Source organism: Pongo pygmaeus, chromosome 14 (genome assembly GCF_028885625.2).
Source record: "Pongo pygmaeus isolate AG05252 chromosome 14, NHGRI_mPonPyg2-v2.0_pri, whole genome shotgun sequence".
Lineage (NCBI taxonomy): Eukaryota > Metazoa > Chordata > Mammalia > Primates > Hominidae > Pongo > Pongo pygmaeus.
In genome coordinates, this window is record NC_072387.2 from 97621212 (window position 1) to 97635752 (window position 14541).

The 14541-nt window shown below is 36.1% G+C and overlaps 1 long non-coding RNA gene across 1 annotated transcript in view; it reads left to right on the top strand.

The window, feature by feature from the left end:
* Nucleotides 1-244: 244 nt before the first annotated feature.
* Nucleotides 245-14541, top strand: part of LOC134738037 (uncharacterized) — a 68126-nt gene continuing 53829 nt past the window's right edge. Inside the window, exon 1 of the long non-coding RNA XR_010123508.1 lies at nt 245-298. This is a non-coding gene — a long non-coding RNA (uncharacterized LOC134738037). The remainder of the gene's footprint in view (nt 299-14541) is intronic.

A 14541-nucleotide genomic window follows, 5' to 3' on the forward strand; every position in this document is an offset into this window, starting at 1 on the left:
AAAAGTATAAATTAAGCTAAAAGTTGAATCATGTATGAAACTTCCTTTCCTTTTGTTCCTAAGCAGATAGTTACAGATAAAAGGTTAAATATCACCACAGGTAGCTACTCTACGCTCACATTTCTTATGTAACATTCTGAGTTACTGAGTGCTAGTTGAACTAATTGATTCTTTCTTTGCTGCTACTTTTCTCTTGCAACACCTGGATTCAGTAATGTGACTGTACTCTCCCTCTTTCCCCTCCAGCCTACTTTTTCCTTTTAAATATTGAAGTCCTCAAAATCATCATTGGAAAAAGGTATGGACCACAGATTGTTCTTGTGGATTTGTGATCCTTCTTTTTACAGGCATGTCCTTTACCTTGGCAAAATAAGTTTCTGAATTGATCGAGATCTGTCTCAGACACTTTTTGGTTTACAGCTCATAGTTAAAGGTTCCGATTCCTGGAGTTCATTTTCTAACAAAATAATAAATTCATTTTGCTATGCCTCAAACATTGACAATTTAACAAGATTCTTAGTGATTCACATGCAACTTATAATTTAAGAACTGCTCTGTGAAGACAGTATTTAAACATTCTTTTTCACTCTACGTGTTGAGAAAATAACCCAAAACACAGCACAAAATCAGTACTTTGAAAATCTTGTTGAATGAATGAATGCCTGTCAAAAATGCTTCACTGATGAAAGTTTATTTTCAAGTGTCAGCTTGTGAAGTTAGGTAATATTTAATTAGCTGGAAATAGAATTAAGTTAAGGTATAAGGAAACTTGTATGCTATATAAAAATAATCACTGACGCTGAGTATTTCAATAAGAGAGCTTTTCCTGTTTCAAGGTCCCTGTGTGTCAGAGCATATTTAAATTAGCTCTAAATCACTGGTCGATTTTACTCTCTTTACACATGTTTCTTCTTTTCCTCTTCCTCCTCTTTCCTCTTCCTTCTCTTCCTCCTTTCCTTTTCCTTCTTTATCTCCTTATTATCGCTTTGTTACCCTTTATGTTACTCTTTTGTCTCATTAACTTTTTAACTTTTATTTTAGGTTTATCTTTGGTTCTGATTGGCAATCAAAGGGATGATTTAGATCTCCCTTAGCCTCTCAAGCCTAAGAAAATTTTGAGGTAAATAATGAGAGTAAAAATCACCCCAAAACATAAGTAATTTGAAATGTTATACGAATAATGATCTAATTGTCTTGATATGTAAATCCAAATATTACATTTTCTGAACTAGTGGTAGCCTCTTTATACTTACAAGCTTATAATAGTAAAAAAAAAAGCATAAATTCCTAAATCAATTAAATTTGAAATAATAAAATCTGTATTTGTATAACATAGAATATTTTGAGTTTAAGTCAAGCTTTGAAGTTCTGTTCACTTAATGTATAAAGTCTTTATAAATGTCACTTATTTGACAAACATGGTCGTAGTCTTGGGCAGGTAAACCCAAATATAGTTAACTATGTATAAATTATTCAATAAACCCATACATAGTAAATATGTATCTGTGAGTAAAAGATATATATATTTATATATCTTTATATATATATATCTTTATATATATATATCTTTATATATATATCTTTATATATATATATCTTTATATATATATCTTTATATATATATCTTTTTATATATATATATGTTTTTACTTCTGGGAATGTTAATGTTAAAATAATAAGATATTAGATTATAAAGCGCTATAGAGTCCTAGTCTAAATAAGAATTGTACAAACATGTATAGGAACTTTACGACTTGGTCTGTTCAGTGATTTGCTCAACTATTCTTAGCAGAGATAGGATGAAATGCTATAACTTCCAACTTCCAGTGGAAGCCCATTCCACCAAAATATGAAGAATTTAGACTAATATTACCTGTCAATGTGGTTTATAGTCTATGTGTCTCAGAGAGAATATACAAAGCTTAATTTGTTTTGGCTTCTAGTCAAAGAGCTTGGAATTTTTGTCTCATTACTAGAATTTGCCGACTAGTAACATCTTTTCAAGTTATAGACTAGTTTGGATATCATATATTTTAGTTTTTAAAGCTACAGATTTAACAGGAATACAAACTATAAACTTTGTTACTAATCATAGATATGCTCTTTCTCATAAACCATTAATAAAGGTCAAGGCTTAAGGAGCATTATAATTTTCAGAGGCTTAGTTGAAAACATGTATAATTTAATTTAATTTGTAAAGATATGTCTTCAACTGTTGTGCATGTAAATTGGAATAAACATTCAGTTTTATTGTTCTAGAAATATATTCTTAGTAACACTTAATATATGCCCTTAGGGTGATGATTTTCACATTTTTAAACTGATTACTTAACCAACTGTTCTTCAATGAAGCATACAAAACAAATTGGGGAAAGTACATCTTATTCAATAAATGGTGCTGGAAAAACTGGCAAGCCACATGTAGAATGAAACTGGTTATCTATCTCTCACCTTATATAAATATCAACTTAAGATGAATCAAAGATTAAATCTAATATCTGAAACCACACAAATTCTTGAAGATAATATTGGAAAACTCTTCTTGTCATTGGCTTAGGTAAAGAATTTATGTCTAAGAACCCAAAAGCAAATGCAACAAAAACAAAAATAAATAAATGAGACCTAATTAAACAAAAAAGCTTCTGTTCAGCAAAATAAATTATCAGAAGAGTAAACAGACAACCCACAGAGTGAGAGAAAATATTAACAACCTATGCATCTGACAAAGGATTAATACCCAGAATCTATAAAGAACTCAAACAAATTAGCAAGAAGAAAACAAATAATCCCATAAAATGTAGGCAAAGGACATGAGTAGACAATTCTCAAAAGCAGTTATACAAAAAGTAAACAAACATATGAAAAAATGCTCCACATCACTATTAGGGAGATGCAAATTAAAACCACAATGAGAGACCACCCTACTCCTGCAAGAAACGGCATAATATAAAAGTCAAAAAACAACAGATGTTGGCATGGATGTGGAGAAAAGGGAACACTTTCACTCTGCTGGTGAAATGTAAACTAGTACAACCATTATGGAAAACAGTATGGGGATTCCTTAAAGAATTAAATGTAGAACTACCGTTCGATCCATCGATCTTCTCAAAGTAAAAGAAAGCATTATATGAAAAAGACACATACACATGCGTGTTTATAGCAGCACAATTCACAATTGCAGAGATATGGAACCAAGCTATGTGTCCATCAACCAATGAGTGGATAAAAAAATGTAGTACATACACACCATGGAATACTACTCAGGCATAAAATGGAATGAAATAGTGTCTTTTGCAGCAACTTGAATGAAGCTGGAGGACATTATTCTACATGAAGTAACTCAGAAATGGAAAATCAAATATTGTATGTTCTCACTTATAAGTGGGAGCTCAGCAAGGAAAATGCAAAGGCATACAAATGATATACTGAACTTTGGCAACTCAGAGTGGGGGATGTTAGGAGCAGGGTGAGGGATAAAAGACTACAGTGTATACTGTGTTAGATACAGTGTATACTGCTCCAGTGAGAGATGCACCAAAATCTCAAAAATCACAACTAAAGAACTTACTCATGCAACCCCAAACCACCTGTACCCAAAAACTATTGAAATAAGAATAAAATTAACTTTTAAAAATGCTTACAAATAGAAAATAATTTTTCTGCTAGTTCTGGAGTAATGCTTCAAGATGGAGAGCATCTATAAACTCACTGATCCTCCAGTGAGAGAACTGCATAATAGATAAGACAAAATGACAAGAATATTTCAGAAAAAGGCTAAATGATGATTTCGAATATACTATCCTTCTACAATAGTTGTTCTGGTGAAATCCTTTAGTGCAATAAAATATTATCTGTGAAACATATTTTGATAATGATATATATATATATATATTCTGGTGGTTCCCTTTTTTAAATTTATATAAATTATGAGGTGCAGGTTTAATTTTGTTAAATGCATAGATTGCATAGTGGTGAAGTCAGAGCATTTAGGGTATCTGTCACCCAAACTGTGTACATTGTACCCATTAAGTAGTTTTTCATCCTCTACCTGCCTCCCACACCTTCACCCTTCCAAGACACCATTGTCTATCATTCCACACTCCACATCCACATGCACCCATTATTTAGCTCCAAATTGTAACTGAAAAGAAGCAATATTCGTTTTTCTGTGTCTTGCCTGACTCACTAAAATAATGGCCGCCAGTTCCATTCATGGTGTGCAAAATACATGATTTCATTATTTTTAAAACTGAGTAGAATTCCATTGTATATATGTATCACATTGTATTTATCCAATCATCGTTTGATGAACACTTAGGTTGATTCCATATGTTCACTGTTGTGAATAATTCTGTGATCAACATAAAAGTGCAGTTTTTTTTATAATGATTTATTTTCCTTTGGGTAGATAAGTAGTAGTGGGAGTGCTGAAATGAATGTTAGTTGTATTTTTAGTTCTTTGAGAAACATCAGTAATGCTTTCTATAGATGTTGCATTAACTTACATTCTAACCAACAGTGTATAAGCATTCCCTTGTCTACACATTCTTGACAACATGTTTTTTTTGAAATTATTATTAATGATGGTCTTCCTGACAGGAGTAAGATGATACATCATTGTAGTGTTAACTTGCATTTCCCTGATTATTAGTGATGTTGAACATTTTTTCATATATCTGCTGGACATTAGTATGTCTCCTTTTGAGAAGTGTTTATTCAGGTCCTTGCCCATGTTTAAATGAGGTTAATTATTTTTTTTGAGATCCCTGTATATTCTGGATATTAGAACCTTGTTGTATGCACATGTGGTAAATATTTTATCCTATTCTACAAGTTGGCTTTCAACTCTTTTGAATGTTTCTTTTGCTGTGCAGAAGCTGTATAGTTTTATTTAGTCCTATTTGTTGATTTTTGTTTTTGTAGACTGTGATACTCAGATCTCATCCATGAATTTGTTGCCTAGACCAATGTCCAGCAGAGTTTTCCCTAAGTTTCCTTCTGTTATGTTTATAGTTTCAGGTCTTACATTTTACTCTTTGATGGATCTTGCATTGGATTTTTTTATATGGTGAGAGATTGGGGTCCTGTTTCATTCTTCTGCATAAGGCTATCCAATTTTCCCAGCACTGTTTATTGAAAAGGGTGTCCTTTCCCCAATGTATGTTCTTGTAACTTTGGCATATATAAGTTGGCTGTACATATTGTCTTTATTTCTGGGTTCTCTATTCTGTTCCATTAAACTATAAGTTGATTTTCATGCCAGTAACATGATTTTGTGGTTACTATAGCATTGTTAAGTCAGGAAATGTGATGCCTCCAGATTTACTCTTTGTGCCTAGAATTGCCTTGGTTATTCCAAGCTCTTTTTTGCTTCATAGGAACTTCAGGATTGTTTTTTTCTTTCTGTGAAAAATAATATTGTTATTGTGATAGGAATTGCATTATATCTATAGATTGCATGAGGCAAAATATTCATTCAAAAATATCGATTTTTTCAATCCGTGAGCATAGGATGTTTTTCCATTTGTTCGTGTCATCTACAATTTCTGTCATCAGTGTTTTTGTTTGCTTGTACAGATCTTATACCAGTTTGATTAATTACATTTTAGGTATTAAATTTTTGGTAGCTATTGTAAATAAGATTGTCTTCTGGATTTTATTCTCAGCTGGATGATTATTGGTGTATTAAAAATGTGACTAATTTTTGTACATGATTTTGTAATCTGAAACATTGTTGAAGTTTTTATTATTATTATTATTATTAGATCTAGGAGCCTTTAGGCAGAGTCTATGGAGTTTTCTTGTTTCCATTTCATTCAGGTTAGTTCTGATTCTGGTTAATTTATTTTTCTGCTAGCTTTGGAGTTAGTTTGCTTTTGCTTTTCAAGTTTGGCTAGGTGTGATATTAGCTTGTTTATTTGAGATCTTTTTAATTTTTTAATGTGAGTGTTTAGCACTATTATCTTTTCTCTTAACACTGCTTTAGCTGTGTCTCAGAGATTCTGATATGTGATGTCTTTGTTTTCATTAGTTTCAAATAATTTCTTGATTTCTGCCTTAATTTTATTATTTACCCAAAATTCAGGAGCAAATTGTTTAACTCCCATATAATTGCATGGTTTTCAGAGATCTTCTTAGTCTGATTTCTATTTCTATTGCACTGTGGCCCCATAGTGTTGGTATGATTTTTTTTTTATTTTTAATTTGTTGAGAATTGCTTTATGGCAAGTATAAGATAAATTTTAGTGTATGTGCCATTTACAAATGACAAGAATGTGTATTCCGTTTTTGTTACGTGGATTGTTCTGTAGTTGTCTCCTAGATCCATTTGGTCTAGTAACTAGTTTAGGTCCCAGATAGCTTTGTTAGTATTCTTCCCTGATGATCTGCCCAATACATTTGTTGGGGTGTTGAAGTCTCTCACTATTACTGAGTGGTAATGAAAGTCTCTTTGCCAATCTCTAAGATTTTGTTTTATGAATCTGTGTGCTCCAATGTTGGGTGCATATATATTTAGAATAGTTAAGTCTTCTTGTTGAACTGAATTTTTTATCATTATATAATGTCCTGCTTTGTCTTTTTTGATTGTTGTTGGTTTAAAGTTGATTTTGTCTAAAATAAAAACAGCAAGCCCTGCTTTTTAAAAATGTCCTATTGCTTAATAAATCTTTCTCCATCCTTTCACTTTGAGCCTATGGGTGTCCTTCCATGTGAGATGGATCTCTTGAAGACAGCCTAGAGTTGGGTCTTGCTTCTTTATCCAACTGGCCACTCTGTACCTTTTAGGTAGGATGTTTAACCTATTTATACTTAAGTCTAATATTGATATGTGCAGATTTGATTGTCATCATGATGTTAGCTGTTTTTACGTGTAGCTTGATTGGGGATTTGTTTTATAATATCGATGGTCTATATACTTAACTGTGCTTTTGTGATGGCTGGAAATGACCTTTCATTTCCATGCTGCATGCTACCTTAAGGACCTCTTGTTATACAGGCCTGTTGGTAATGAATTTGCTTAGAATTTGCTTGTCTGAAAATAATTGTATTTCTCCTTTACTCAAATTCTTGGTTGGAATTTCTTTTCCTTAAGGATGCTGAATATAGGCCCCCAATCTCTTCTGTCTTGTAAGGTTTCTGTTGAAAGATCTGCTGTTGGCCTGATGAGGTTCCCTTTGTAAGTAATCTGCCCCTTCTTTCTATCTGCCTTTCATATTTTTTCTTTTGTTTTGACCTTGAAGAATCTCATAACTGTGTGTCTTGGGGATGATCTTTTCATTTAGTGTCTTATGGGGGTCCTTTGAACTTCCTGAATTTGCGTGTCAATCTCTCTCGGGCGGGGGGGAGCGCAGTTTTTGTGGGCAGTATCCTCAAATAGAATTTCCAGGTTACTTGCTCTCTCTCCCTCTCTTTCAAGAATGCAAATGATTTGTAGATTTGTTATCTGTACATAATCTCATATTTCTCAGGAGTTTCGTTCATTTTTAAATTATTTTTTCTAATTTTTTTTCTGACTGAGTTAATTTGAAGAACTAGCATTCAAACTCAGAAATTCTTTCTTCAGCTTGGTCTATTATGTTGCTAAAACTTTCAATTTTGTTATGAAATATTTGTAGTGAGTTTTTCAGTTCAGTCAGCTCAGTTTGGCTCCTCATTAAAATGGCTATTTTATCTTTCTTTTCTTGAAACATTTTACTGGTGCTTTGGTTTGGGTCTGTGTTCCCACCCAAATGTCATGTTGAATTGTTTTGCCTTGAAGACATTTCAGAGACCTTCATGGCAGACACTCCCATCACAGGCCCAGAGGCCTAGGAGTAAAGAATGGTTTCATGGGCCAGGCCCATGGTGTCACTGCCCTGTGCAGCATCAGGACACTACTGCCTGCATCCCAGCCACTCCAGCTCCAGCCATGGCTAAAGGGACCTACAGACAGCTCAGGCCACTGCTTTAGAGGGTGTAAGCCATAAACCTTTGTGATTTCCATGTGGTGGTAAGCCTGTGGGTGCACAGAATGCAAGAGTTGAGGCTTGGGATCCTTTGCCTATATTTTGGAGGATGTATGGAAAATCCAGAATGTCCAGGCAGAAGCCAGCTGCAGGGATGCAGGCAACATGGAAAACCCATAGTATAACAGTGAGGAGGGGAAATGTGAGGTTGGAGCCTCCACACAGAGTACCCACTGGGGCACTGCCTAGTGGAGCTGTAAGAAAAGGGCCGCCATTCTCCACACCCTGGAATGGTAAAGTCACTGACAGGTTGCAGTATGTCTCTGGAAAAATTACAGGCGTTCAACAGCAGCCCATGAGAGCAGCTATGGGGACTGAACCCTGCAAAGCCACAGGTGCAGAGCTGCCCAAGGCCTTGGGAGCCCACCCCTCACACCAATGAATCCTGGATGTGGAGCATGAATTCAAAGGAGATTATCCTGGAGCTTTATAGTTTAGTGATTTCCCTGCTGGGTTTCAGACTTGCATGGGGACTTTAGCCCCCCTTTTTTCTTCTTTGGCTGATTTTTCCCTTTTAGAATGGGAATATTTACCCACTACCTTACCCCCATTATATCTTGGAAGTAACTAATTTTTTATTTTACAGGCTCAGGACAGAAGGAACTAGTCTCATCTCAGATGAGACTTTGGACTTTGGAATTTTTGAGTTAAGGCTGGAATGAGTTAAGACTTTGGGGGACTGTTGTGAGAAGGACATGAGACTTGAGAGGGGCCAAGGGAGGAAATAATATGGTTTGGGCCTGTGTCCTTGCAAAATCTCATGTCAAATTTTAATCCCCAATATTGGAGGCAGGGTCTGGTTGGAGGTGATTGGATCATGGGAGCAGAATTCCCCCCTTGGTGCTGTTCTTGTGATAGAGAGTGAATTCTCATGAGATATGGTCATTTGAAAGTGTCTGGCAACTCCCCTGCTCTCTTACTTCCTCCTGCTCTGGCCATGTGAAGTGCTGGCTTCCCTTTCACCTTCTGCCATGATTGTAAATTTCCTGAAGCCTCCCAAGAAGCTGAGCAGTTGCTGCCATGCTTCCTGCACAGCCTGCAGAATCATGAGCCAATTAAACCTCTTTTCTTTATAAATTACCCAGTCTAAGGTATTTTTTACAGCAATGTGAGAACTGACTAATACAACTGGATTCCATAGAATCCTTAGAATTTGTTTCAACATTCTTCTGAATCTCAAGGATCTTAATTGCTATCCAGACTCCAGATTCTATGTCTTTTACTTCAGCTATTTCCTTCTGATTAATAACCATTGCTGGGGAGCTGTTGTGGTATTTGGAGGTAAGAAGACACTCTGGCTTTTAGAGTTGCCAGAATTCTTGCACTGGTTCTTTCTCATCTCTGTGGACCAATGTTCCCTTTACCTTGGTGTAATTGAGCACAGTCAGTTGGCTTCACTTCTGCATGTTTTCAGAGGGCCAAGGCTTTGTGCAACATCTTTATTTTTGGCTGAATTCTTGTCCCTGGTTTCACAGGGGGATATAGTAATCTAAGTATTTTTGTTGTTGAAGTTTGGGCTGTGATGCAGTAGATGGTAGTAAAGCAAAATGCCCTTTAGGTAGGCTTTTGCTCAGCCATGTAGCTCCTCTGTATTTCCTCCTGTTTGTAGCCATGCTCCTCCTCAGGGCTCTGAGAGTGTGAACTCCTCTCTTACTTGAATGCTGGCTACAGATCTTATCTTGTCACTCTTGGGCTGTGCACCACAGCCATGGGGCAAGCTCAGGCTTTTTTCCCTCTCAAGCTTCGGGGAAGCAGGGACTAGGACTTTGGTAGTGGTAATGGGAGAAGGCCTTTTCCTTGTCTCTTGGAGCTCCACCCTAGAGCAATGAAGAGCATCTGCCAATGGGAACAATCAGTCCAGGGCATGGTGGCTGCATTTCAGGCCCAAGCCAGGGGTCCCTGCCTGGTGAAGAGCAGGGTGTTGGGGACTCACTGAGAAGAGAGACTCATCTCAATTTCCTGTGGTGACTGTAGCATGCTGGGGGTATGAGTAAAGCACTCAGGCTGCTTGTTTCTTCCCCAGTTAGAGGGAGTAAGGGCATTACTGCTGCATTGGCAGTGGCAGAAGGGAGGGGGATTGTCTCTGATATTTACTCCTCAGACAAATGCAGAGCCCCCACCAACTGATATGCTGTGCCCTCTCAGGGGCAGTGCAGCTGCGCTAGGGGGCCAGGTTGAGAGACTCTGGCCACTGAGGAGTTACAGGATCAGGGGCTCACGTGCAACACAGCCTAGCCACTTCTCTGGAGGGCAGCTGTGTTGTGCTGGAGGCCTGCAATAGTCCTTCATCTCTCTGTTCCCTGTGGAACCTGAAGACAGTTGGGTTGGGGGCTGCAGTAGCAGCAAAAATGTCAGACCTGTGTTTTACCTCTGGGAGTTCTGTCCCACGGAAATGCAGAACTGCCACAGGCCTAAGAGCTCAGGCAACTTGTGGTGGCTGTGCTAAGGTCCTAGGCCAATTGTCTTTGTCTAATGAGGTGTAGCAGAGGCCAAGCCTGCAGACCATTCACTCCTCAGCACCATGGATGGGGCCCCTTTCCTGGGGAATGTGAAAGAGCCTGGCCTCCCTTGTTGGTAGAGCTACAGCCACTGGTGTCAAGGTGCTCGGGGGTCCAAGGACCCTGGGACTCTGTGTGTTTTAGTAGAGGCTCTGCCCATACTCCATGCAGCATTCTCTGTCACTCTGGAGGTCCCAGGGAGGGAAGAGGATCAGGGGAGATCTCCTATGCCCAGGTTTGCAAAGGTCTGTGGCAGAAGTGTGTCTGTGAGAAAAGCCAGGGGCTCTTGCTCACTCACCATTTCCCTATGGTAAGGAGCCTCCCTTTGTTCCATGCCAATCCCAGGTGGGTGGCTGTCCCATCTCACTTCTCTGTTCTCTGTGGGTCCTATTGCTTCCTTAATGAATCACAAAGTGCTCTCCTGGACAATTCAGTTCAAAAAATAGTGTTACTCACCACACTATCTCCTCTCTCTGGGAGTAGCACACACTAGCTGCTTCTAGTCAGCCATCTTCTGGCCTTTATCACTTGAAGTCATGTTTCTTCTATGCTTAAGTTGTTGAGGGTGTTTGGCATGAAGACACACAGGATTTTATCAAATGCTTTTTTTTTACATCTATTGAGATGCTCATATGAGTTTTGTACTTAATTTTGTTTATATGATGTTAATATTTATTAATTTGCATATGTTAAATTATCTTTGCATTTCTGGTATAAAACCCACTTGATTGTCGTGTATTATCTTTATGATACACTGTTGGATTTTATTGGATAGGATTTTGGTGAGGGTTTTGCATCTATGTTAATCAGGAATATTGGTCTGCAGTTTTCTTCTTTCATTGTGTGCTTGTCTGATTTTAGTATAAAAGAGATATTGGCCTTGTAGAATAAGTTAGGGATAATTCTCTCTTTGTTTTTTTTTTGTGACAATTTCAGGAGGATTTCTATTACTTCTTCTTTGCATATTGGTAGAATAATTCAGCTGCTAATCCATCTGGTCCTGGGCTTTTCTTTGTTGGGAGATTTTTAAAAACTGATACAGGCTCACCACTCATTATTATTGGTCTATTCAGGTTTTCTATTTCTTTTTGATAAATCTTAAAAAGTGGTATGTTTGGGGAATTTTTCTGTTTCCTCTAGGTTTTCCAGTTTGTGAGCGTACAGTTGGTAATAGTCTCCGATGATCTTTGTATTTATGTGGTATCAGTTGTAATATCTTGTTATATTTGTTTTTGTTTATTTGGATCTTTATTCTTATTTTCTTGGTAAGACTAGCTAGGAGTTTATCAATTGTTTTCATCTTTTTGATGAACCATCTGTTTATTTCTTTAATCCTTTGTAATTTTTTCTTTATATCTTTATATCTTTTATGTTTCTTATTTATTTTCTTTAGCAAATTTTGGGTTTGGTTTATTCTTGCTTTTCTAGTTCATTGAGGTGTGATGTTTGGTTGTTTATTTTTAATCTTTCTACTTTTTATGTAAGCATTTAAGGCTGTAAACTTCACTCTTTGCACTACTTTTGTTGTATCTCAGCAGGTTTGGTAAGCTATATTTCCATTTTTATTTGTTTCAATAAATTTTTAAATTTCCATCTTATTTGTTGGCCCAATGGTCATTCATAAATGTGTTTGACAATTTCCATGTATTCCATGGATAATTTCCGTGTATAATTTCTTTGGTATTGTTTTCTACTTGTATGCCACTGTAGTCTGAGTAAATACTTGATATGATTTCTATTTTGCTTTTAATTTGTTGAGACCTGTTTTGTGGCCTAATATTTAGTCTATCTAAGAGAATATTCCATGTGCTGATGAGAACTATTTGTATTATGTGGTTGTTGGGTAGAATATTCTATAAATGCATATTTGGTCTAATGTGCAATTTAAATCCAGTGGGTTACTTTTTGTTGTTGATTTTATGTCTTGATGATCTGTCTAGAATATGAGTGGGATGTTGAAATCCTCACTATTATTTTATTGCTGTCCATCTCTTTCTTTGGGTCTAGTAACATTTGTTTTATGAATCTGGTGCATATACGAATGGGTATATATATTTGAATTACTATATTCTCTTGCTGAATTGATAACTTTATCATTATATAATGACCTTTTAAAAAACTGGTTTCAATTTAAAGCCTGTTTTATCTAATATTAACACAGTTATGCTTAATTTTGTGTTTTGTTTGTGTGGAATATCTTTTTCCATACCTTTACTTTCAGTCTTTCTGTGTCTTTACAGGTAAGGTGAATTTATTATTATCAGTATATAGTTAGATTATGATTTTTTAATCAGTTATGTCAATCAATATCTTTTAAGTGGAACACTTAATCAATTTACATTCATGGTTAAAACTAATATGTGAGATTTTGTTCCTGTTACATTCTTAATTGTTTTTCATTTTTTTTCTATGTCTACTTATCTTTGATTCAGTGGAACTCTGTAGTGTTATTATTTGATTTCTTTCTTTCTTTTTTTTTTTTTTTTTTACTGAGTCTTGCTCTGTTGCCCAGGCTAGAGTTCCGTGGCACGATCTCGGCTCACTGCAACATCCACCTCCTGGGTTCAAGTGATTCTTGTGCCTCAGCCTCCCAAGTAGCTGGGACTACAAGTGCCCACCACCACCCCTGACCTCAAGTGATCTGCCCACCTCAGCCTCCCAAAGTGCTGGGATTACAGGCATGAGCCGCTGCACCTGGCCCCTTATTATTTGATTTATTTCTCTTTTTTTGTGTGTGATTGCTTTACCTGTGAGTTTTATACATTCATATGTTGTTAGAGTGGTGAAAGTTATTCTTCATTTCTAGTTAGGACTCTTTTGATTATTTCTTGTAGGACTAGTCTGGTGGTGATGAATTCCCTCCACATTTGTGTGGCTGGGAAAGATTTTATTTCTCCTTCATTTATAAACCTTAATTTTGCTGGGTATAGAGTTCTGGGCTAGAAGTTTTATTTCTTTCAGCAATTCTGACCTGCCTTCCCATTCTCTTCCGTCCTGTATGATTTCTGCTGAGATGTCTGCTTGTTAGTCTGATGGGCTTTCTTTATAAGCAACTAGATGCTTTTCTCTTGTTAATTTTAGAATCCTTTCTTTCACTTTGACTTTAGACTGATTACAATTTGTGGTAAGTCCCTTTTTGCCATAAATTTCCTAGGGATTATTGGTCCTACTATATCTGGATATCTAAATCTCTTGCTAGACTTGGGAAATTTTCATTAATTATTTTATTAGATAGGTCTTCAAAATATTTTAATTTGTATTCACCCCAGGGAATATAATTCTTAAGTTCAATTGCTTGATGTAGTCTCAAATGTGTTGAAGCCTATGCGCATTCTTTTTAATTTCTTTGTTCTTTATTTTTGTCTGACTGCATTATTTCAAAAGACCTTTTCTGAAGTTGTGAAATTATTTTATTTGATATTATCATGGTTGAGACTTTTGAAATTTTTAAAAATTAACTCAATAAAGTTTTGAGGTCTAGAATTTTTGTATGTATGTACGTGTGTGTGCATGTGTGTGTGTGAATTGTTTTTTTTTTTTTCAGATATAAATCTCCCTGGTAAATTTCTCATTTATATCCTGAATTTATTTTTTTATTTCTTTGTATTGGTTTTTAAATTTCTCTTGCATCTCATTGAACTTCTTTAAAACCAGTGTTTTGAATTTATTATATGACATTTCAATGACTTTTTTTTTGTTAACACCTATTGCTGGAGAACTATTGTGTTTCTCTGAAGGTGTCATATTACTTTGATTTTTGCTCTGAGGCAATAGTTGCTTCTTTTTAATTTAAAATTACTTTCATGGGAGGGGATTTTTTTTTTCTTGAACATATTACTATGATATTTACTTGGTACGGCATTTGGCTCTGGTTCTTTGCAGTGATGAAGACTGTGTAAGATTTCTTTGGCTATACATAGCCTTGGTATCTGTGGATTGCTCAGTGAGTTAGGGTGCAGCCATGGGTGGGAGATGTGGGGAAGTTGTGCTGAGGACTGGAATGCGTAATAAGTTCTTCAGGTTTCGTTGGTAGTAGT